The sequence below is a fragment of the Coturnix japonica genome, chromosome Z (assembly GCF_001577835.2).
Source record: "Coturnix japonica isolate 7356 chromosome Z, Coturnix japonica 2.1, whole genome shotgun sequence".
NCBI classification, from domain to species: domain Eukaryota; kingdom Metazoa; phylum Chordata; class Aves; order Galliformes; family Phasianidae; genus Coturnix; species Coturnix japonica.
In genome coordinates, this window is record NC_029547.1 from 64,563,339 (window position 1) to 64,588,133 (window position 24,795).

Sequence of the window (24,795 nt, forward strand, 5' to 3'; positions counted from 1 at the left end):
GCTGACAGTTCTGCACGTGGTCCCTGCCACGAAATGGCGGCTGACACAAAATGGCGGCTCCCAGTGTGCATGTAAGGGGATGGACTTTTAGTTCAGGGGACCATTGGGAGAGCTGGAGGTGTAGGCTGGTTCTGTCAGCCAATGCCAGCAGAGTAGGTTTGGCAGGAGGGAGGAGTTCTGGGACATGCTGCCTTGATGATTATGTGGATAGCGGGTTGGTAGCATTTCTGAGGTGCTGAAGCCGCTTCTGGTAGCTGGATAGTGCTGCTTTCTTACCCGTCCTTGCTCACACAGGTTGATGCACAGCTGCTTTTTCTGCACATCTTCCCTGCCATTGAGGGTGGTTTTTATGGTGACTTTCAAGGCAAACATAACAAACATTTTTTCCATTCCTGCACTTTGGTGCTATCTCTGCTGCCTTCTGACTTGCTGTGCCTCCAGACCATCATGTCCAGAGCTGATGAGCACAGCAATGTCACAATGTGCTGAGTGATCCTTGGGGACAGAACAGCCTCCCTCATGGGAGCTGGAATGATTCTGATGTCCCAAACAATTGATCCTACTCCTGTGGCCTTGCAAGGCCTGCCTGCCTGTCATTCACAATCTGCTGTGCTACAGCATCTCGTAGAACTGAAGTTTTCATCTGAACACTTGTAATTTTTCAGATAGGTAAATACTGAAGTTCTGTGCTGTTATAAATGCATGTACACATATGGACTTCTATGTTACATACCCAGCTAATTGTTCATGGAGTAGTTCACATTTCCAAATGTATTCATACATTTTTTGTCTGCGTATCGGTATGTGTAGCTGTGTGTACAGCACGTACGGCTGGTGCCTGTTGACACAGTCAGTGCAGACACAGCGGCAGTGGGCACCAATCCGAGGAAGAATGGAGGACACATGGCTGTCAGTGTGCACAGCCAGTCAGAGCGCACTTTGAGCACAGCGCCCACTGCCTGCCACAAAATGGCGGCTGACACAAAATGTCTGCTCCCAGTGTGCACAAGGGGACGGACTTCCTGTTCAATGGACCACTGGGAAAGCTGGAGGTGTAGGCTGGTTCTGGCAGCCAATGCCAGCAGAGTAGGAGTGGGCAAAAGGGAGGAGCTCTGGGTCACGCTACTTTGTTTATATGACTGGCGGGAGAATCGTGTCGAACTGAGGAACATCTACTCATCTGAGCTTGTTCTTCCAGCAGCACAGTCCATAGAGCAAGTCACAGGCCTTGTTGTGCTGCAGGAGGAGCAGTGTTGAGCTGTTGAAGTGCTACTTGCTGTTGGACGGGCTTTCTCACTGTCAAACAGTGGCAGGGAAGACAGCACCGTAAGCTGGAGATCAAGGCTGCTGCAGCTCTGCTCCGCTGTGACACTTAGGCTTCGGTTCCTCAAAAATGTTGCTGCACTCTGCTCTTCTTTATTTTGCAGGTTTATCTCTGATATCAGCTAGTGCACTCCCATAAGTTAGCCTAGACATAATCTGACAGTTCTACACGTGGTCCCTGCCATGAAATGTCAGCTGACACAAAATGTCTGCTCCCAGTGTGCAAGCAAGGGGATGGACTTCCTGTTCAATGGACCACTGGGAGAGCTGGAGGTGTAGGCTGGTTCTTTCAGCCAATGCCACCAGAGTAGGTGTGGGCAGGAGGGAGGAGTTCTGGGACACGCTTCTTTGTTTGTATGACTCGCGGGAGATTTGTGTGGGACTGAGGAACATCTACTGATCAGCTGAGCATGTGCTGCCAGCAGCCCAGTCCGCAGAGTAAGTAACAGGACTTGTTGTGCTGCAGGAGGAGCAGTGTTGAACTGTTACTTGCTCTTAGACAGGCTCTCTCTATCAGGCAGTGGCAGGGGAGGCAGCATTGGAAGGTGGAGATCGAGCCTGCTGTAGCTCTGCTCAGCTGAGAGATATGCCCCTGTACACTGGAAATGTTGATGCACTCTGCTCTGCTTTATCTTGCAGGTGTATCTTTGATAACTGCTGGTGCAATCCCATAAGTTTGTGTAGCAGTGTCTTGACAGTTCTGCACGTGTTCCTTGCCATGAAATGGCGGCTGTCACAAAATGTCGGCTCCCAGTGCACACAAGGGGACGGACTTCCTGATCAATGGGCCACTGGGAGAGCTGGAGGTGTAGGCTGGTTCTGTCAGCCAATGCTACCAGAGTACGTGTGGGCAGGAGGGAGGAGTTCAGGGTCACGCTGCTTTGTTTGTATGACTGGTGAGAGATTTGTGTGGGACTGAGGAACATCTCCTCCACAGCGGAACTTGTTCTGCAATCAGCGCAGTGCACAGAGCAAGTCACAGGCCTTGTTGTGCTGTAGGAGGAGTAGTGTTGAGCTATTGGAGTGTTACTTGCTCTTGGACGGGCTTTCTCATTGTTAGGCAGAGGCAGGGAAGGTGGCACTGTGAACTGGAGATTGTGCCTGCTGCAGCTCTGCTCAGTTGAGACATGTCCCTGTGTTCACTGGAAACGCTGCTGCACTCCACTCTGCATTATCTTGCAGGTGTAATTTTGATAACTTTTGGTGCAATCCCATAAGTTAGCGTAGCAGTGACCTGACAGTTCTGCATGTGGTCACTGCCATGAAATGGCGGCTGACACAAAATGTCTGCTCCCAGTGCACACAAGGGGATGGACTTCCTGATCAATGGGCTAGTGGGAGAGCTGGAGGTGTGGGCTGGTTCTGGCAGCCAATGCCAGCAGAGTAGGTGTGGTCAGGAGGGAGGAGTTTTTGGTCACGCTGCTTTGTTTGTATGACTGGCGGGAGATTCGTGTGGGACTGAGGTACAACTCCTCCTCATCTAAGATTGTTCTGCCAGCAGCACAGTCCATAGAGCAGGTTACAAGCCCTGGTGTGGTGCAGTAGGATCAGCGCTAAGCTGTTGAAGTGTTACCTTCTGTTCGATGGGCTCTCTGGCTATCAGGCAGTGGTATCGGAGGCAGCACTGTGAGCTGGAGATCGTGCCTGCTGCAGCTCTGCTCAGCTGAGACATGTCCCCCTGTTCACTGGAAATGCTGTTGCACTCCACTCTTCTTTATCTTGCAGGTGTATCTTTGATAACTGCTATTGCAGTCTCATATGTTAGCCTAGCAGCGACCTGAAAGTGCTGCACGTGGTCCCTGCCATGAAATGGCGGCTGACACAAAATGGCGGCTCCCAGTGTGTACAAGGGGACGGACTTTTTGATCAATGGGCCATTGGGAGAGCTGGAGGTGTAGTCTGGTTCTGTGAGCCAATGCCAGCAGAGTAGGTGTGGGCAGGAGGGAGGAGTTCTGGGTCACGCTGGTTTGTTTGTGAGGCTGGCAGATTCTTGTGGGACTGAGGAATGTCTCCTCATCTAAGCTTGTTCTGCCCGCAGCGAAGTCCATAGAGCAAGTCACAGGCCTTGGTGTGCTGCAGGAGGAGCCGTGTTGAGCTGTTGGAGTGTTCCTTGCAGTTGGACGGGCTCTCTCGTTGTCAGGAAATAGTAGAGAAGGCAGCACCAGGAGCTGGAGATGTTGCCTGCTGCAGCTCTGTTCCGCTGTGACACTTGGGCTTCTGTTCCTCCGAAATGTTGCTGCATTCTGCTCTGCTTTATCTTGCAATTGTATTTCTGCTAACAGCCAATGCATTCCCATAAGATAGCCTAAACATAATCTGAGAGTTCTGCACGTGGTTCCTGCCATGAAATGGCGGCTGACACAAAATGTCTGCTCCCAGTGCACGCAAGGGGACAGGCTTTTTGAACAATGGACCACTGGGAGAGCTGGATGTGTAGGCTGGTTCTGTCAGCCAATGCCAGCAGAGTAGGTGTGGGCAGGAGGGAGGAGTTCTGGGACACGCTTCTTTGTTTGTATGACTCGCGGGAGATTTGTGTGGGACTGAGGAACATCTCCTGCTCCTCTAAGCTTGTGCTGCCAGCAGCCCAATCTACAGAGGAAGTCACAGGCCTTGTTGTGCTGCAGGAGGAGCACTGTTGAGCTGTTGGAGTGTTCCTTGCTGTTGGATGGGCTTTCTCACTGTCAGTGAGTGGCAGGGGAGGCAGCACCGTAAGCTGGAGATCGAGCCTGCTGCAGCTCTGCTCAGCTGAGACACTTGGGCATCTGTTCCTCTGAAATTTTGCTGCTGTCTTTTCCTTGTTATCTGTCTCATGTTTTTCGGTGTATGCCAGAATAATTTCTGTATGTTTTGATGACTGTGAATGGAGAATAATATACTGTATATATTTAATGTGCCCATGGTAACTCTGCTCTCAACAGACTATGTCAATTCTGGCAATATATAGCCAGATGTATTTCCTTGCTTTGTGACGTTAAAATCTAAATTGAAATGTTCAGGATGTCCATAAATTAACAGCTTTTCATTGTAGGTCCACCTGTTTTTAGAGTTATGCTGTCAGGAGCATTATTTCTGCCATTGGAATAATCCACTGATGTGTTTTGCCGGAGCTGCTGCTACTGCTTGGGTTCTTCTTTACTTCTTAATCTCTGCTGTTGACACTTCATTCTTTTTGTTACCAGTTAAATTGTTGCATGTATCAGCTAACACTGATATAATGTATCTGCTAATGTCTGCAAAGTTACTTTTTGTGTCTTCTATAGACACAGGAAAGAAGATGATATTGTACCTGTTCAGTGGCTATTCCCTGTAGTGATTCAGTTTGGTGAAATACTGCAGCTTTGTGCTGATTGTAGAGGCACTGCTTTCTGTTGGCATAACGAAGTTTCACTTTACATTAACATTCAACAGATTGGTTTTTTGTTTTATTTTTCCCTTCTGTACTGCTTTTCAACATATTAATATTGATTATACCAAGCAATATAGGGCAGGGGCATAGAGGTGCTATTTTAGCCATCATCTTCTTATGACAGATTAAGTTGATAGAGCAAAGAAGGAGGGTTTTCAAGAATCATATAGCCAATGAATCATATGATAACTTTAATAGGATGGTACCCCCAAGAATAACCAGTTCTATTCTTTTACCTAAGCCCATGACCACTCACCCTCTCTGATGCTCATGAAAATACATTGGACAGAAGTACTGGGGTTTTCTGCCTTTGTGCTTGTAGTTGAACAAGAACTTGGTGTTGCTTTCCAAAATAAAATTCACAGATGGAACAAGAGGAGAAAATGTTCTGATGGAATAAATTTGTAGCAGCAACTCTTTCTTATCTAAATAACTGCATGAGTTCATCTTTGATGAGGGAGAATCATGCTTAGGTAATTTTGTTTCTTTCTTTCTTTCTTTCTTTCAATTGCCCTGATTTCCAAATTGGGTGCTTGACTGTGTATCCATTTTAATTTTAATGTCAAATTCAGTTGAATAACAAAGTTGCCGTGACAATTCATGATATTATTCACCAGGAAAGTGTAGCCATGAAAACCTTTCAGTAAACAACAGAGGAAATCCGTGAGACAAATGTCCTCATTTAACTCCCATTCTTCAGTTTTATTTTCTACTTTTTATTCATCCTAAGCACCACATGAGTGAGGTAATAATAAAATGTACTTTGGTTCACATGTCCCTTATTACTGCATATGCTCTAATGATAGAATCATAAAATCAAAGCTATCCTGTGTTGGGAGGGACCCAGTACGACCAGTGAGGGCAGTGGACAGCTTCTCCCATTATTGCTGTAAGAACAGCCCATATGATTCTTGAACTCCGTCAGAGCTGTTATAACCAGTTCCTGAGGGAACCTCCGTCTGTACATATAGAGCTTGCATACAGCATATACTGTTAGTGCCTGCTGACACTGTCAGTGTCCGCAGACATAGCGGCAGTGGGCACCAATCCGAGGGCAAGCAAAGGACAGGTGGTTCTCCTTGCACACAGACAATCAGAGCTCACTGTGAGCACAGCGTCCACTGCCTGCCACCAAATGGCGGCTGACACAAAATGGCAGCTCCCAGTGTGCACAAGGGGACGGACTTCCTGTTCAATTGGCCAGTGGGAGAGCTGGAGGTGTAGGCTGTTTCTGGCAGCCAATGCCAGCAGAGTAGGTGTGTGCAGGAGGGAGGAGTTCTGGGTCACGCTGCTTTGTCTGTGAAACTGGCGGGAGATTTGTGTGGGACTGCGGAACATCTCCTGATCAGCTGAGCTTGTTTTGCCAGCAGCCAGTCCATAGAGCAAGTCACAGGCCTTGTTGTGCTGCAGGAGGAGCAGTATTGAAAAGCTGGAGTGTTACTTGCTATTGGACGGGCTTTCTCACTGACAGACATGGCAGGAAAGGAGGCAGTGGGAGCTGGACATTATGACTGCTGCAGTTCTGCTCCTCTGTGACACTTGGGCTTCTGTTCCTCAGAAATGCTGCTGCCTTCTGCTCTACTTTATATTGCAAGAGCATCTCTGATAACTGCTGCTGCACTCCTATAAGTTAGTCCAGAAGTAATCTGACAGTTCCACACGTGGTCCCTGCCATGAAATGGCAGCTGACACAAAATGGCAGCTCCCAGTGTGCACAAGAGGAAGAACTTCCTGTTCAATGGACCACTGGGAGAGCTGGAGGTGTAGGCTGGTTCTGTCAGCCAATGCCAGCAGAGTAGGTGTGGGCAGGAGGGAGGAGTTCTGGGTCACGCTGCTTCTTTTGTATGACTGGCGGGTGATTCGTGTGGGACTGAGGAACAATTCCTCCTCATCTGAGCTTGTTCTGCCAGCAGCCCCGTCCACAGAGCAGGTTACAAGCCTTGGTGTGCTGGAGGAGGAGCAGTTTTGAACTGTTGGAGTGTTACTTGCTGTTGGACGGCATTTCTCACTGTCAGTCAGCGGCAGGAAAGTCAGCACTGGGAGCTGGAGGTGAAGAACATCTGAAGAATGCCCTTATGTTAGCCTAGAAGTGATTTGACAGTGCTGCACGTGGTCCCTGCCATGAAATGGCGGCTGACACAAAATGCTGACTCCCAGTGCACGAAAGGGAACGGACATTTTCTTCAGTGGACCATTGAGAGAGCCAGAGGTGTGGGCTGGTTCTTTCAGCCAATGCCAGCAGAGTAGGTGTGGGCAGGAGGGAGGAGTTCTGGGTCACGCTGCTTTGTTTGAAAGTCTGGCGGGAGAATCATGTGGGACTGAGAAACATCTCCTGCTCAGCTGAGCTGGTTTTACCAGCAGCACAGTGCACAGAGCAAGTCACGGGCTTTGGTGTGCTGCAGGAGGAGCAGTGTTGAGCTGTTGGAGTGTTACTTGCTGTTGGACGGGCTTTCTCGCTGTCAGGCAGTGGCAGGGAAGTCAGAAGTCCAACCAACTGGGAGATGGAGATCGTGCCTGCTGCATCTCTGCTGCGCTGTGACATTTCGACTAATATTTCTCAGAAATGTTGCTGCACTGCTGTGTTTTATCTTTCAGGTGTGTCTTTGATAAGTGCCGGTGCACTCCCATAAGTTAGCCTAGAAGTAATATGACAGCTCTGCACATGGTCCCCGTCATAAAATGGCATCTGACACAAAATGTCGGCTCCCAGTGAACGCAAGGGGACGAACATTTTGTTCAGTAGACCATTGATTGAGCCAGAGGTGTGTGCTGGTTCAGGCAGCCAATCCTATCGGAGAAGGTGTGGGCAAGTGGGAGGAGTTCTGTGTCACGCTCTTTTGTTTGAGAGAATGGCGGGAGATTTGTGTCGGACTGCGGAACATCTCCACCTCAGCTGAGCTTGTTCTGCCATCAGCGCAGTGCACAGAGCAAGTCACAGGCGTTGGTGTGCTGCACGAGGAGCAGTGTTGAGCCGTTGGAGCGTTCCTTGCTGTTGGACAGGCTCTCTCGCTGTCAAGAAGTGGCAGAGAAGGCAGCACTGAGAGCTGGAGATTGTTCCTGCTGCAGCTCTGCTCAGCTGTGACACTTGTGCTTCTGTCCCTCAGAAATGTTGCTGCACTCTGCTCTGCTCTATCTTGCAGTTGTATTTTTTGATTAACTGCGTCTGCACCTCTCATAGCTTAGCCTAGAAGTAATCTGACAGTTTTGCACGGTTGAATGCCTGCCACAAAGATGGCGGCTGACATCAAAGGGTGGCTGCAGTGTGCACTGCAGGGGGATGGATTCTTTGTTCAGTTCTGTCCCCTGGGAGGAGCTGGCTGTGTGTAGTCTTGGTGTCTGGTTCGAGCCATGCTCCGCAAGAGTAATGGTGTTGTTGTGTAGTTGAGATGGAGTTGCGCTGGTCACCGGCTGTGCTTGTGTGTTGGGAAGCGGCGGGGAATGTTCGTGTGTGGTCGGTAAGAAATGGTGCCCCTGGCCAACATGCTGTAGCTTGTGATGACAGCAGGCCCAGTCAAACAGAGCCAGTCCACAGGCCTGGTTGTGGTGCAGAGGAGCAGTACTGAGCTGTTGGAGTGTTACTTGCTGTTGGACGTGCTCTCTTGCTGAGAGGCAGCGGCAGCGAAGGCAGCAGTGTGAATGGGGGATATGCACTGCTGCGCGCTCTGCTCTCTGCTGTGACACTTGGGCTCTCTTATTTTCTCAGAAATAATGCTGCATGTCATCATGTGTCTTTAATCTTGCAGTTTATTTTGATATTTTGCTGTTGCACTCCCGTAAAGTTACGTCCTACGAAAATAATGCTGACAGTTCTTCATACGGTCTCTGCCCTTGCACGATAATGCGCGCTGACACAAAATGGCGGCTCCCAGTGCATGCAAGGGGACGGACTTCCTGTTTCAATGGACCACTGGGAGAGCCTTGGAGGTTGTAGGCTGGTTCTTTCAGCCAATGCAGCACTAGTCAGGCTGTGGGCAGGAGGGGAGGAGTTCTGGGTCCACGCTTACTTTTGTTTGAAGTCTGGCGGGCGAAAATCATGTGGGACTGAGAAACATCTCCTGCTCAGCTGAGCTGGTTTTACCAGCAGCACAGTGCACAGAGCAAAGTCACATGCCTAGTTGTGCTGCAGGTGGAGCACTGTTGAGCAGTTGGAGCATTACAAGCTGTTGGATGGGCGCTCTCGCTTTCAGGAAGTTGCAGAGAAGGATGGACAGTAAAATGGAGATCGTGCCTGCTACAACTCTGCTCAGCTGTGACAGCTGTGCTTCTGTCCGCTCAGAAATGTTGCGCATCTCTGCTCTGCTTCCATCTTGCAATGTGTATATTTTGATAACTTGCCTGGTGATTACTCCATAATAGAGCTTAGCGTAGCAACTGACCTGCAGTTCTGCACATGGTCCCCTGCCATGAAATCTGGGTGCTATCCATAAATGTCCCTGCTCCCAGTGTCAACGCAAGGGGATGGACTTCCTCATAGCAATAGCCCCAGTGGGCAGAGCTGGAGGTGGTGTATGGCTGGTTCTGTCAGGCCAATCCAGCAGAGTAGGTGTGGGCAGGAGGGAGGTAGTTCGTGGGTCGACGCTGCTCTTGTTGAGAAAGTACTGGTCGGAGACTATCATGTGGGACTGGAGGAACATCTCCTGTTTCATTGTGAGATTTGTTCTGCCAGCAAGCCCAGTCCGACAGAGCTGTTTACAGCCCTTGGTTCGTGCTGCAGGAGGAGCACGTGTTTGAGCTGTTGGAGTGTGTTCTTGCTGTAGGACGTGTGCTGTCTCTGTCTGTCAGGCAGTGGTCAGGGGAAAGTCAAGCTACTGGGAGGTATTGGAGATTCGTGGCCTCTGCATCTCTGCTGCGCTGGTGACATTTCGACTAATTTTTCTCAGAAATGTTGCTGCACTGCCTGTGTTTTACTTTCGAGGTGTGTCTTTTTGACATGAGCTGCCGGTGCCACATCTTCCATAAAGTGTATTCCTAGAAGTAATATGACGCGGCTTGCACATGGTCCCCAGTCATAAAATGGCATCTGCACCCAAATAGTGTCTGGCTTCCAGTGACCGCTAAGGGAGAGAACATTATTTGTTCAGTATGACAAATGTTGATTGATGCCCAAGAAGGTCTGTTGCTGTTTCGAGTGTCATAGCAATTCCTTAACCGGGACGGGAGGGGTGTGAATGGCCGGCAAGTGGGTGACAGGAGATTTCTGCGAACGGGAGGCGCATTCAGACACGTGACGTTTTGTTGAGAGGACTGGCCGTGAGTCGCGTCGGGATGAGAAGGATTTCCGTTTAAATCGTACTGTAGGGATTGGATGAGTGGCGGGAACATCTCCTGATTCAGCTTGAGATTTGTTCTGCCATGCCAGGCGAAAGTAACGCCGCAGTGCAGCAGAGCAAAGTCACAGGCGCTTGGGTGGCTGCACGAGGAGCAAGTTGTTGAGCGTGTTGGAGGCGTTCCTTGCTTGTTGACAGGTCTCTCCGCCTGTCAAGAAGTGGCAGAGAAGGCAGCACTGAGAGCTGGAGATTGGTTAGTTCCACTGCTGCACTCTGCTCAAGCTTGTTGACAGCTTGTGCTTCTGTCCCTCAGAAATGTTGCTGCACTCTGCTCTGCTCTATCTTGCAGTTGTATTTTTGATAACTGCTGTCGCACTCTCATAGGCATAGCTAAAGTAATCTTGACAGTCTTCAATACGGGTCTTCTGCCCACGAAATGGCGGCTTGACAGCAAAATGGCGGCCTCCCATGCATGCAAGGGGACGGACCTTCCTGTCAATGGACCACTGGGAGAGCTTTGGAGGTGTAGTCTGGTTCTGTCAGCCGAATGCCAGCAGCAGTAGGTGTGGGGCAGGAGGGAGGAGTTTTTCTGGGACACACTGCTTGTTTGAGAGACTGGCGGGAGATTCGAGTAGGACTGAGGACCATCTTCTGAATCAGCAGTAGCTTGGACATCCAGCCTGGCGCAGTGCACAGACAAGTCACGGGGCTTTGGTGTGGGGCGTGCAGGAATGCAGCCAAGTGTTGAGCCCGTTGGACTGTTCCTTGCTGGTGGACAAGGCTGTTCTTTGGTGTCAGGTAGTGGCAGGGAAGAAGACAGCACTGGGAGATGGAGATCGTGCCAGCTGCTGCTCTGCTCTGCTCTGTCATTTCGGTTTAATGTTTCTGAGGAAATGTTCCTGCCACCTGCTGTTGCTTTATCTTTCAGGTTGTATCTTTGATCAATCGTGCTGGGTGCAAACTTCACCATAAGTTAGCTTGAAGGTTAATTTGACAGTTGTCTGCATGTGGTCCCTCTGCCATGAAATGAGAGCAGCGGCTTGACACAAAATGGCAAGTTTCCAGTGGGCGCGCAGCGGCAGAAAGGGGTGGAGTTTTTGTTTCAGGTGGAGCCAGTGGGAGAGCCTGGAGGTCTGGGGGCTGGTTCTTTCAGCCTAATGCCAGCAGAGTAGGTTATGGGCAGGAGGGGAGGAGTTCTGGGCTCAACGCTTACTTTGATTTGGAGGGAGGACCTAGGCGGGAGAATCATGTGAGAACTGAGAAACATCTCCTGTTCATGTGGAGATTGTTCTGGTCCAGCAGCAAGCCCAGTCCCACAGAGCTGGTTACAGGCCTTGTTGGTGCTTGGCAGGAGGGGCAGTGTTAATGCTATTGGACGTGTACCTGCTGGTAGGACGGGCTGTCTCGCTGATCGGGCAGTGGCAGGGAAGTCCGCAGCACTGGAGATGGAGATCGTGCCTGCTTTATCTCCTGGCGAAGCGGCGTGTGACATTTGTGGACTAACTATGTCGTCCTAGAAAATGTTTGCTGGCAAACATACTGCTGTGTTGTAATCTTGTCAGCNTAATCTGACAGTTCTTCATACGGTCTCTGCCACGAAATGGCGGCTGACACAAAATGTCGGCTCCCTGTGTGTACAAGGGGATGGACTTCCTGATCAATGGACCTCTGGGAGAGCTGGAGGTGTAGGCTGGTTCTGTCGGCCAATGCCCGCAGAGTAGGTGTGGGCAGGAGGGAGGAGTTCTGGGTCACGCTGCTTTGTTTGTATGACTGGCGGGAGATTCGTGTAGGACTGAGGAACATCTCCTGATCAGCAGAGCTTGTACTGCCAGCAGCGCAGTGCACAGAGCAAGTCACGGGCTTTGGTGTGCTGCAGGAGGAGCAGTGTTGAGCCGTTGGACTGTTCCTTGCTGGTGGACAGGCTGTCTTGGTGTCAGGTAGTGGCAGGGAAGGCAGCACTGGGAGATGGAGATCGTGCATGCTGCAGCTCTGCTCTGCTGTGACATTTCGGTTAATGTTTCTGAGAAATGTTCCTGCACTGCTGTGCTTTATCTTTCAGGTGTATCTTTGATATGTGCTGGTGCACTCCCATAAGTTAGCCTAGAAGTAATTTGACAGTTCTGCATGTGGTCTCTGCCATGAAATGGCGGCTGACACAAAATGGCAGTTCCCAGTGCACGCACAAGGGGGTGGAGTTTTTGTTCAGTGGACCAGTGGGAGAGCTGGAGGTGTGGGCAGATTCTGTCAGCCAATGCCAGTGGAGTAGGTGTGGGCAGGAGGGAGGAGTTCTGGGACACACTGCTTTGTTTGTTTGACTGGCGGGAGAAACCTGTGGGACTGAGGAACATCTCCTCCTCATCTAAGCTTCTTCTGCCAGCAGTGCAGTGCACAGAGCAAGTCACAGGCCTTGTGCTGTAGGAGGAGCAGTGTTGAGCTGTTGGAGTGTTACTTGCTCTAGGACTGCCTTTCTCGCTGTCAGGCAGTGGCAGGGAAGGCAGCGCTGGTAGCTGTAGTTTGTGCCTGCTGCAGCTCTGCTTAGCTGATACGTGTCCCTCTCTTCACTGGAAACACTGCTGCACTCTGTTCTGCTTTATCTTGCAGGTGTATCTTTGATAACTGCTGGTGCACTCCCGTAAGTTAGCATAGCAGTGACCTGACAGTTCTGCAAGTGGTCCCTGCCACAAAATGGTGGCTAACACAAAATGTCGGCTCCCAGTGCACGTAAGGGGATGGAATTCCACATCAATAGGCCAGTGGGAGAGCTGGAGGTGTAGGCTGGTTCTGTCAGCCAATGCCAGCAGAGTAGGTGTGGGCAGGAGGGAGGAGTTCTGGGTCACGCTGCTTTGTTTGTGAAGCTGGCGGGAGATTCGTGTGGGACTGTGGAATATCTTCTAGCTGAGCTTGTTATGCCAGCAGCCCAGTCCACAGAGCTGTTTATTGGCCTTGTTGTTCTGCAGAAGGAGCAGTGTTGAGCTGTTGGAGTGTTACTTGCTGTTGGAAGGGCTGTCTCTATGTCAGGCATTGGCAGGAAAGGCAGCACTGGGAACTTGAGATTATGACTACTGCAGCTCTGCTGCGCTGTGACATTTCGGCTAATATTTCTCAGAAATGTTGCCGCACTTCGCTTTGCTTTATCTTGCAGGTGTCTTTGATAAGTGCCGGTGCACTCCCATAAATTAGGGTAGAATTAATCTGACAGCTCTGCACGTGGTCCCTGTCATAAAATGGCACCTGACACAAAATGTCGGCTCCCAGTGAACGCAAGGGGACGAACATTTTGTTCAGTAGACCATTGATTGAGCCAGAGGTCTGTGGCTGTTTCAGGCAGCCAATCCTACTGGAGAGGGTGTGGGCAAGTGGGAGGAGTTCTGGGTCACGCTGCTTTGTTTGAGAGACTGGCGGGAGATTCGTGTAGGACTGCGGAACATTCTCCTGATGCAGCTCGCTATGTTCTACCAGCACGCCTAGCAGCGCAACAGCATCAAGTAAGATGCCTTTGGTGTGCTGCAGTGTGGAGCCAGCTGTTTTTAGGCTCGTTGAAAAGTGTTATTCGCTGTTGGATGCGCGTTTTCACACTCTCTGTCAGGCACTGGCAGGGCAGGCAGCCTGATACTGTGAAGAGCTGGTATTCTTGCCTGCGTGGAGCTCTTGCTTGCTGAGACCATGTCCCCCTGTTCACTGGAAATATTGCTGCCCTGTACTGTGCTTTATCTTTCAGTTGTATCTTTGATAACTGCTGGTGCACTCCCATAAGTTTGCGTAGCTGTGACCTGACAGTTCTGCTCGTGGTCTCTTGCCAGAAATGGCAGCTGACTACAAAGATGTCGACTCCAGTGTACGCAAGGGGACGGAACTTACCTGTTCAATGGACCACTGGGAGAGCGCTGGAGGTGTAGTCCTGGTTCTGTCAGCCAATGCCAGCAGAGTAGGTGTGGGCAGGAGGGAGGAGTTCCTGGTCACGCTGCTTTGTTTGTGAAGCTGGCGGGAGATTCGTGTGGGTCGGAAGAACATCTGCACATCTGAGCTTGTGCTGACAGCAGCACTCTTCACAGAGCAAGTTACAGTCCTTGTTGTGCTGCACAGGAGCAGTGGTGAACTGTTGGAGTGTTGCTTGCTGTTGGACGGGCTCTCTCGCTGTCAATTGACTGCAGGGAAGGCAGCACAGTGAAAGGAGGATTATGCCTGCTGCAGCTCTGCTCAGCTGTGACACTTGGTCTTCTGTTTCTCAGAAATATTGCTGTAGTCTCATGTGCTTTATCTTGCAGGTGTATTTTTGATAACTGCTGTTGCACTCCCATAGCTTAGCCTAGAAGTAATCTGACAGTTCTGCACGTGGTCCCTGTCATAAAATGGTACCTGACACAAAATGTCGGCTCCCAGTGTGCACAAGGGGACGGACTTCCTGATCAATTGACCACTGGGAGGGCTGGAGGTGTAGGCTGTTTTTGTCAGCCAATGCCAGCAGAGTAGGTGTGAGCAGGAGGGAGGAGTTCTGGGTAACGCTGCTTTGTTTGTGAAGCTGGCGGGAGATTTGTGTGGGACTGAGGAACATCTCCTGTTCATGTGAGATTGTTCTGCCAGCAGCCCAGTCCACAGAGCTGTTTATTGGCCTTGTTGTGCTGCAGGAGGAGCAGTGTTGAGATGTTGGAGTGTTACTTGCTGTAGGACGGGCTGTCTCGCTGTCAGGCAGTGGCAGGGAAGTCAGCACTGGGAGATGGAGATCGTGCCTGCTGCATCTCTGCTGCGCTGTGACATTTCGGCTAATATTTCTCAGAAATGTTGCTGCACTGCTGTGCTTTATCTTGCAGGTGTATCTTTGATACACCTTATATCTTTGATATTTTTGATTTTTGCTGGTGTACTCCCATAAGTTAGCCTAGAAGTAATCTGACAGCTCTGCACGTTGTCCTTGCCATGAAATGGCGACTGTCACAAAATGGCTGCTCCCAGTGCACACAAGGGGACGGACTTCCTGATCAATGGGCCAGTGGGAGAGTTGGATGTGTAGGCTGGGTCTGGCAGCCAATGCCACCAGAGTAGATGTGGGCAGGAGGGAGGAGTTCTGGGTCACGCTGTTTTGTTTGAGAGACTGGCGGGAGAATCCTGTGGGACTGAGGAACATCTCCTCCTCAGCTGAGCTTGTGCTGCCAGCAGCCCAGTCCACAGCGTACGTCACAGGCCTTGGTGTGCTGCAGGAGGAGCAGTGCTGAGCTCTTGGTGTGTTTCCTACTGTTGGACGGGCTCTCTCACTGGCAGAGAAGTGGCAGGGAAGGCAGGACTATGAGCTGGAGATTGTGCCTGTTGCTGCTCTGCTCAGCAGTGACGTGTCCTCCTGTTCTCTGGAAAATTTGCTGCATTCTGTTCTGCTTCATCTTGCAGGTGCAATTTTGCTAACTGCCGGTGCACTCCCATAAGTTAGCCGAACAGTGACCTGACAGTTCTGCACATGGTCCCTGCCATGAAATAGCAGCTGACACAAAATGGCGGCTCCCAGTGCACACAAGGGGACGGACTTCCTGTTCAGTGGACCACTGGGAGAGCTGGAGGTGTAGGCGGGTTCTGGCAGTCAATCCTACCTGAGTAGGTGTGGGCAGGAGGGAGGAGTTGGGGGACTTTCTGTCTTGGTGCTGATGTTTGTGAGAGCTGTTGTTACCTGCAAGGGTTGGGACCCGCTGTTGGCTTGCCCATGCTTTCTACAGGCTAATCTGGGGACAGATTGTTTGCATGTCTTACTTGACATTGAGTGTGGTTTTTCTGGGTGCATTTTGTGACCAGCCTGTCTGAGATCCCTTCTTCAACTACACTCATGTTTTCAGCTCTGCAGTTCATTGCAGTCTTTTACAGGACATGGTGTGCTGTGAAAGGGGAGTGGTGAGCCCATAAACTGATCATCAGTGAGCTAAAAGAGAAAAGTTCTTTACTCAATATTATAGTGGGATGGCAGAAAACAATTAAATATAATATAATTGGACCTGAAGCTTATAAATAAAATTAGAGCATCCAAAACTGAAGCCTTTACTCTAATTCAAAAAGTGAGATGGCTAGGGAGTAAACACTGCAGATATAAACAGTAAAAGAAGGGACAAGCTCATGACTTGGGAGCATTCCTTTGAATTGAAAATGGATAGGGAACAATGAAAGTCTTCTTGGAGGTGTAGTTCTTCTCTTCTGAGAACTAGAAGAAATGGTAACTAGAAATATATATATACTACAAAACTGGAGCATGAGCTCTTTAAATCCCAGTGCACTACATGATGTTGTGATGTGGAATACAACAGCTGTGAATGTGTTTCAGGCTATGTTTAAGAAGGAAAAATAATTTAAGAATGTCACCCAGATATCTGCCCTAAGGTAGGATAGTTCTGAGTGGCAGGGAATATGGGATGGTAATCACCCCCAGAGGTTTTGAACTTCACCACTAAGCGACTGTAGAATCCTGAAAATCTAAGAATATTTGGACAGTTGTCATCCTGGCAATCCTAAAGAGGCAGAAATCATTGCAGCTGCTGGGGCCTGACCTAGGTTTTCCTCTTGAGCTGGGTTCAACACTATTCAGCATCCTCAAGGGGAAGAGAATACTTCTGGATCTGATGACAATGCAACAGACCCTCCAACTCCTGTGATAGACCCTGCAGCAGCTCCAATTCCTGCAACAGGTCCTGCAGTTGCTATGAGCATTGAGACAGACTCTGCTGTCACTCCAACTCTCATGATGAACCCTGTGATTTCTCCTGCTACAGGTCATCTAGTACTTGGGCCGCTTCTGTTTATTGTCTTCACAGATGACCTTGATGAGGGGTTTGAGTGCACCCTCAGTAAGTTTGCAGATGACACCAAGCTGGGAGGGAGTGTTGATCTGCCTGAGGGGAGAAGGGCACTACAGAGGGACCTGGATAGACTGGATCAATGGGCGAAGGTTAATGGCATGAGTTTAATAGGGTCAAGTGTCGGGTCCTGCATTTTGGTGACAATAACCCCAGGCAACCCTACAGGCTTGGGGAGGTGTGGCTGGAAAGCTTCCCTGATGGAAAGGGACCTTGGTGTGCTGATGGACAGTCGGCTGAATATGAGCCAGCAGTGTGCCCAGGTGGCCAAGAGGGCCAATGGCATCCTGTCTTGTATCAGGAATGGTGTGGTGAGCAGGACTAGGGAAGTCATCCTGCCCCTGTACTTGGCACTGGTGAGGCCTCACCTCGAGTACTGTGTTCAGTTTTGGGGCACCTCATTACAGGAAAGACATGGAGGTACTGGAGCAGGTCCAGAGAAGGACAACGAGGCTGGTGGAGGGCTTGGAAAATCAACCCTCTGAGCAGAGGCTGAGGAAGCTGGGGCTGTTTAGTCTGGAGAAAAGGAGGCTGAGGGGAGACCTTATCGCCATCTTCCCATATCTGAAGGGTGCTTACAGTGAGAGTGGGACAAGACTCTTCTCACTGGTGACAAGTGACAGGATGAGGGGAAACGGCCTCAAGTGGTGCCAAGGTAAGTTTAGGTTGGATGTTAGGAAACACTTCTTTACAGAAAGGGTAGTTAAGCACTGAAATAGACTCTCCAGGGAGGTGATTGAGGCGCCATCCCTGGATGTGTTTAAGAGCTGTTTGGTGCTCAAGAATATGATTTAGCAGAAGGTTGTTAGAGTTAGGGTACTATGGTTAGGTTAGGCTGTGGTTGGACTTGATGATCTTCAAGGTCTTTTCCAACCTGGGTAATTCTATGATTCTATGATCTAGGTTCAAAAAAACCCAAAAGCAGCTTCCCAGGGGAGGTGCATCAGATGTGGAGGTACAACGCTGTGGTTGTTCCATCTCCTGCTATGGGTCCTATAGCTGCTCCAAGCATTGTGATGAGCCCTGTTGTCACTACAGCCCCTTTAGTGAGCTCTGTGCTTGCTCCCACTCCTGTGATGGGTCCTGCAGTCTCTCCCACTCCTACTCCCTGGCAGGAACTAGAAAGATAACAAAAGACCAATGGTGGATGAAGTGGCTAGTTGACTTTCTCAGTATGGAGATTGGAGATTACCCTGCTAAGGTATGCAGGGAGGAAGTTAGGAAAGCAAAAGCCCAGCTTGAACTTAGATTGGCCACTGCAGTAAAAGAAAATAAAAAATCCTTTTACAAATATATCAGTGGTAAGGGAAGAACCAAGGAAAATTTCCGTCCTTTAGTTGATGCAGTGGGGAATTGTGACCACTGAGGATAAGGAGAAGGCTGAGGTCCTCAATACCTTCTTTACATCTGCTTTTAATGGGCAGATCAGTTATCCTTAGCACTTTACACCCAGATCTGGAATTCTGGGATGATATGCAGAATGCACCCCTGGTGATTCAGGTGGAGACAGTGAGAGAGCTCCTCCTCCATCTGGACTGTCACAAGTCCATGGGACTGGATGGGCTCCATCCTAGGGTGCTGAGGGAGCTGGTGGGGGTGATTGCCAAGACACTCACTGCCATCTACCAGTGCTCCTGACTGTCTGGAGGGATCCCAGAGGATTGGAGGCTTGTCAGTGTGACTCCCATCTACAAGAAGGGCCATAAGGAGGATCTGGGGAACTACAGGCCTGTCAGCCTGACCTCGGTACCAGGGAAAGTTATGGAACAAATAATCTTGGGAGAGATCACATGGCATGTGCATGGCATCCAGGGGATCAGGCCCAGCCAGCATAGGTTCATGAAAGGTAGGTTGTGCTTGACCAACCTCATCTCCTATGACTGGGTGACCAGACTGGTAGATGAGGGAAAGGCTATTGGACTTCAGCAAAGCCATTGACACAGTCTCTCACAGTATTCTCCCAGGGAAACTGGCTGCCCATGGCCTGGACACTTATACCCTTCTGTAGGTAAGGAACTGGCTAGAGGCCCATGCTCAAAGGGTGGTGGTTAATGTAGTTAAGTCCAGCTGGTGACCTGTTACAAGTGGTGTCCCCCAGGGGTCGGTACTGGGGCCCATCTTGTTTAATATCTTTATTGATGACCTAAATGAGGGCATTGACTGTACTCTCAGTAAGGTTGCAGGTGACACCAAATTGGGAGGTGGTGTTGATCTACCTGAGGGTAGGAAGGTCCAGAGGGATCTGGATAGGCTGGATGGGATGAGGTTTAACAGGGCCAAGTGCCTGGTCCTGCACTTCGGCCACAATAACCCCATGCAGCACTATAGGCTTGGGGATGAATGGCTGGATGACTGTGAAGAGGAAAAGGACCAGGGGATGTTGGTCAATGCTCGGCTAAACATGAATTGACAGTGTGCCAAGGTGGCCAAGAAGGCCAAACGGTGTCCCGGCCTGCATTAGAAATAGTGTGGCCAGCAGGAGCAGAGAGGTGATCATCCCCCTGTACTCAGCTCTGGTGAGGCTACACCTAGAGTATGGTGTTCAGTTTTGGGCCCTTCACTACGGAAAGACACTGAGGTCCTGGAATGACTCCAGAGAAGGGCAATGAAACTGGTGAGGGGTCTGGAGCACAAGTCTTATGAGGAGCGGCTCAGGGAGCTGGAATTGTTTAGCCTGGAGAAGAGGAGGCTGAGGGGAGACCTCACTGCACTCCACAACTTCCTGAAGGAAGGTTGTGATGAGGAGGAGCTTGGTCTCTTCTGCCAGGCAACAAACAGGACCCAGGGAAATGGCTGCAAGTTGTACCAGAAGAGGTTTAGATTAGACATGATGAAAAATTTTTTTCTCAGAGAGTGATCAGGCACTAGAATGGCTGCCCAGGGAGGTGGTGCAGTTGCCATCCCTGCAGTGTTCAAGAGGTGCCTGGATGAGGAGCTACAAGATCTGGCTCAGTGGTTTGTGGTAGCAATGGTGATGGGAGGATGGTTGGACTCGATGATCTCGTAGGTCCTTTCCAACCTTGTGATTCTACGATTCTATGACTGTCTGTTTTCCTCCAATGGGCCCGTGTCACAGCTGTGCAGAAAATGGTTCTTTGGCTTGTGCTGGTTCCTTTGCAAGGGAGAGAGGATATAATGTGTACATACCATGTACCATCCTGTGGTTTTACTTGTGTGATCATGGACAGGATATGAGGAAGTTGGATGGAAAACCTACCTTGACTGTACAGGCATGGGTATGTGAGTTGCAATGGAAAAAAATCATAAATGAATTGTTTGTTTGTTTGTTTGTTTTCCGGGAAAACTGATGGTTCAATTTTCCAGTGGGCAGCTCACCAGACAGAGTAGATGGTTTGATTGTAAACTCATGGTGGCTAGGTTTGATCCCCTGGTTGTCTTGTATATAATGTTTAATTGCACTCAAGATTATCTGCTCCATTACCTTCCCCAGTTCTTATGTCAGACTGAGAGGCCTGTAGATCCTGCTGTGGAATGCTGTTGTATAATTATGTGACAGTGGTAATTCTGCAGCTGTCTGAGACCTCCCCAGTTGACCAGGACTGATGGTATATGATGGAAGGTGGTTTGGTGGGCACTTCCACCAGCTTTGTTGGTACCTTTGCTTGGAACCAACCTGACTCCATAGATTTGTGATAGTCTACATGATTTCCTTCTGAATTGCAGGATCTTTATTCTCTTCCTCTGTTCCTGTCTTCTAGCTTAGGAAACTCTGTACCCTGAGGACAACTGAAGACAGAAGCAAATGCGACAATGAGTACCTCAGCTAGTGTTTCACCTGAATGGGTTTTAGACAACCACACCAAAAGGACTCTCAAGAGCTAGAATTCCATTAGGTCTCGACCGGAGATGGAAGCTACAGAAATAAGTATTGCCACTAGGAATTCCTAGAGCTGCAATTCAGATATAGCCCACTGCTGTGCTTCAGAGCCTGATACAAGCATTTCAGAAAGGAAACACTCCAAATGCTCTGACTCCTCTGGTACCACCTCCTAGGGAGAGAAATTGCCTTTTTTTTTTTTTTTTTTTTCCTTTTTTTTTCTCCATGGAGATCATCCGCAGAACACAGATCCAAAAACTTATAGATCCTGGATTGCAATTGGACATGTCTATCCTGCAGGTAGATACTTAACAATGGCTTGATGCAAATGGCCCTTACATTTAAATTCCAGTTGGTCCCAAAAAACAGTTAATATAATTTCTAATTGATAATGGAGCACAAATGTCAATAATTATAGAAAGGGATGCCAGTAAGCCAGGCATAAAACCTGTGAGACTGCATTAAAATTACTGCAATTATGTGAACTAGCACTGTGCAGGAGGCTACATGAATTAATTTATGATTAATTTACAGTGAAAAACACATAACCTCTTCTTCCTTTGCAATTACCACAGCACTGTGAAATTATAGTAGGTTTTGATATCTGAAGCAGCATTTGTGAAATGATGCTGTGCATCATTTCACATTTTGGTGCAAATACAAACTTAATAAAAGTCAAAATCAAGTAGTGTGAGTGCTTTATGCAGCTCCACTACTCTGTGAGCCAAAAGCTACTAGTGTTCTGTTGTACCCAACTGCTGATGCAGCATGGACTAGCATTGCTGAATTAATTACACATTCAGAAAAATGGCAGATTATTTCTAGAACACATTTTTGATATAATTCCTCAAGTTTGTAAACTGGAGGGTTGATGGTGATTAACTATTTGTTATCAGCACTTAAACGCCAACTCAAGTCTGTTAATGTCTGCAGTGCCAAATATTAGTGCTTCAGCAGCTGCAATACAAGCTGGCACAAATCCATGGGTGACAGTATTAAAGAGGCAGAACAGAGATATTCTGAGTGAGAAAAATGTCTTTTATCATCAGCCTATACTATTAAACAAGCTGAGAATGCATGCCAAAAGCAAGCTGTTCAAAATAGTGGTCCATATAATTTGTTAGATATAATACTAAAAGGGACTGCACCTCCAGAAGGAATCACACAGAAAGCTACAGGTAGAATATGGTATTCCTACACACTGGGAGTATCAGATGAAATGCAATTGACTGATAAACACACAAAAGAAGATTGAGAAAGGGGTGACAAAGTAGAAGATTAGAAGTTGTAGTATAAGCTCAAAGTGATACAGAACTCATGTATGTGGATTCTTATGATGTTTGGGGAGGTGCTACACAATGGTTTTGTCAATGGAAAACTCTAACCTGGGAAATGTAAATATATGAAGATCTGCAGACTGGAGAAATGAAGACTGGAAACAGCCTTTGGATATTGCCAAGAAGGCACCATTCCAAATATGATTGGTGAAAGCCCATGCTAGTGATAATGATCACAGAATCACAGGGGCTGGAGATGACTTATGAGGATCATTTAGTCCATCCCCTGCTAAAGCACATCCCCTGCAGTAAGTTGCATGGGAAAGCATCCAGGTGGTTCCTAAATACTGTCAGAGCAGGAGACTGTACAGCTCCCCTGGACAGCCTGTTCCAGTGCTCTGTCACTTTCATGGTAAATAAGTTATTTCTCATTTTGATAAAACTGCCTGTGTTCCAGTTTTTGCCCATTGCCTCTTGTCCTGTTTCTGGTTGGTTTTGTTTGTTTTTATTTTGGTTTTTTTTGTTGTTTTCTTTTTCAGTTTTACACCACTGAAAGGAGCCCAGCTTCATCCTGCACTCCATCTGACTCCTGCACTGTAGATATCTATAAACAACTGTGAGATCCCCTCTCAGTCTTCTCTTCTCCAGGATCAACAGTCCCAAGCCTTTCAGCCTTTCCTCATATGTGAGAAGCTCCAGGCCTCCAGCCATTTTCATGGCCCTTCACTGGACTCTCTCTAGAAGTTCCCTGTGTTTTCTTCAGTAATGCACAGCTGCCACCAACTTGATTCCAGGTTTTCTAAACTTTCACTAGCAGACTGCCTCTCACCATCTTTGTTCCATTTCCACATTACCAAAGTACGTAGGTGTGAGGGAAGGGAAACACAAGCAGAGGGAAGGGGATAACACTGTGCTCTTCAGCTAGTCCCAGGCAGGACACTGTGGGCCACAGCTCTAGAAAGGAGGCTGCTGGCCCACAGAGGCAGGAGCAGGGTGTGCAGACTCTTTGTGCTCTGCTCAGAGAATGGATGTTGCCTGTTGGTGCTCCTCAGCCTTGGCACCATATAGCCAGCGGATTTTGCTTGTCAGGATAGACACAGAATTTGGGATGGTCTGGCTCTTCTCCCCCGCTGTGGTGGAAAGGATGATGTATCACAGCATGATGCCTTAGCAGTGAAGTATGCTGGCTTTCTCTGCTGCTGCTTTTTGCCTGACAACTTGCTTGCACAGAGCAGAACACTGTCAGTTTCTCATGCCAGGGGCTGGAAGCTATCCTCATCTCTCAGCCCAAAGCTACACATGTAGCCCCAGGGTAACAATTGTGCCTGGTTTACCTAGGAGAAAAAGTTGGAGATGGTGAGGCTGTATGAGGAACCTTTGAATCATGGAATCAAAGAATGAGTAAAATTAGAAGGGATATTTAAGTTTATCTTCTTCCTACCCCCTTCCATGGGCAGGGACATCTCCAACCAGACTAGACTTCCCAAAGCCCCATCCAGCCCAGCCCTGAGCACTTCCAAGGGTGGGGAATCTAGAGCTTCTATGGACAACCTGTTACTGACCATGTATCTCTTGTCTGATTTAGAGGTGTTTCTCTTCTTCCTCTACTCATAACAGGGATAACATTGCTCATGTACAATCCTGCTTCCAGCTGGCCTGATATGATATCTGCACAGTGGTTAGCTGTGGACAGAAATGCCTATGCAGTATAAGGTGTGGAATAATCACTACTGGCAGCTATTACTATTAGAAATTAAAATACAGCATTGCTCAAAAGCAGAGTGCATTTGGTATGCAAGGCATCGTTCCACAGAAGTTCCCTAGGCAACCTTAGGTGCTGGGAACATCAGGGGAGGTTTATGCGCTGCCTCTTAAGAGTAATGGCATAAAGGGTGGAGTGGAGTGAACATTTTGCAGCCATATTATGTAATAACACCACATGGAAACCTGGATGGAAACTTGATGGTACTGTGGTACCGACAAGCTACATAGTTGCTGCTGTGGACCAAGAGTGTGCCATTTCTCAACAAAGTACTGTCCCTTGGGTGAACTTCATACACTCATTGTAACTCCACAATACATCTCCACCCCAAAACTACCTGCCTGCAAGATGAGATCACTCCTCAGTGAGCACACACTATGAATGTTTTAGCTCATACCTTTAAAAAGCAAAGAGATAATTTTACGCCACTTAAAATAAAGCTATTTGTGACTGGAGTCACTCAAGCTCCGCCTGGAAATTAAGAAATAGTAATAAGAAAAGACTTAAATAAATAGGGAAGATATCTCAACACCTCAGACTTCTCAGATCAGTTGGTGGACCAAGCCTCTCTTCCTCCACAAAGGGATGCCCATTGCGCAATTGGTTATGCTTTATGCTTAGTGCATCTCTGACACCACCGAATTACATTAGCAGCTACTTCAGTTCATTGAGGCATGAAAAGGTTAAACATAATAAAAAATATTATTTTGCTGATCACACATAACATACTTTTCATTTCATCATCTTAATCAAGTTCATATAATAAGTCCACGTGACTAGGAACAAACATGATTTTTTCTATAGCTGGAAACAATAGTTGTGAATTTTTCAGCCTGGCATGTGATGAATCAGTTGAAATAGTAGCTGCTTCCTTCCTGCACAGCCTTCCTTCTACCTCACCAAGGTCCCATAAAAACACCAAAAATGCACCTCATTACTTCATGTGACTCAAATGTGACTTTGAAACATCTGACCCACAGCATTTAATCTCTGCAAGATAACAAGGATGAAAAGAAACAGGGAAAGGAGACCATGACGATCAAATGTGAACTAAATAAATGCTCAATACTTACATTTCTAAATGTGCAAATTTGGAAT

General features: G+C 48.4%; 1 long non-coding RNA gene across 2 annotated transcripts; it reads left to right on the forward strand.

Annotated features, from left to right (window-relative positions):
- The first annotated feature begins 1,520 nt into the window (after window positions 1-1,520).
- LOC107306683 lies at window positions 1,521-24,152 on the forward strand. Of its 2 annotated transcripts, none has more exons than XR_001552237.2 (3): window positions 1,521-1,761; window positions 20,540-20,958; window positions 22,475-24,152. It is a non-coding gene; the product is annotated as an uncharacterized LOC107306683 (long non-coding RNA). The 2 variants fall into 2 exon arrangements; XR_004305624.1 differs by lacking the exon at window positions 1,521-1,761 and adding an exon at window positions 11,567-11,933.
- Window positions 24,153-24,795: the final 643 nt, after the last annotated feature.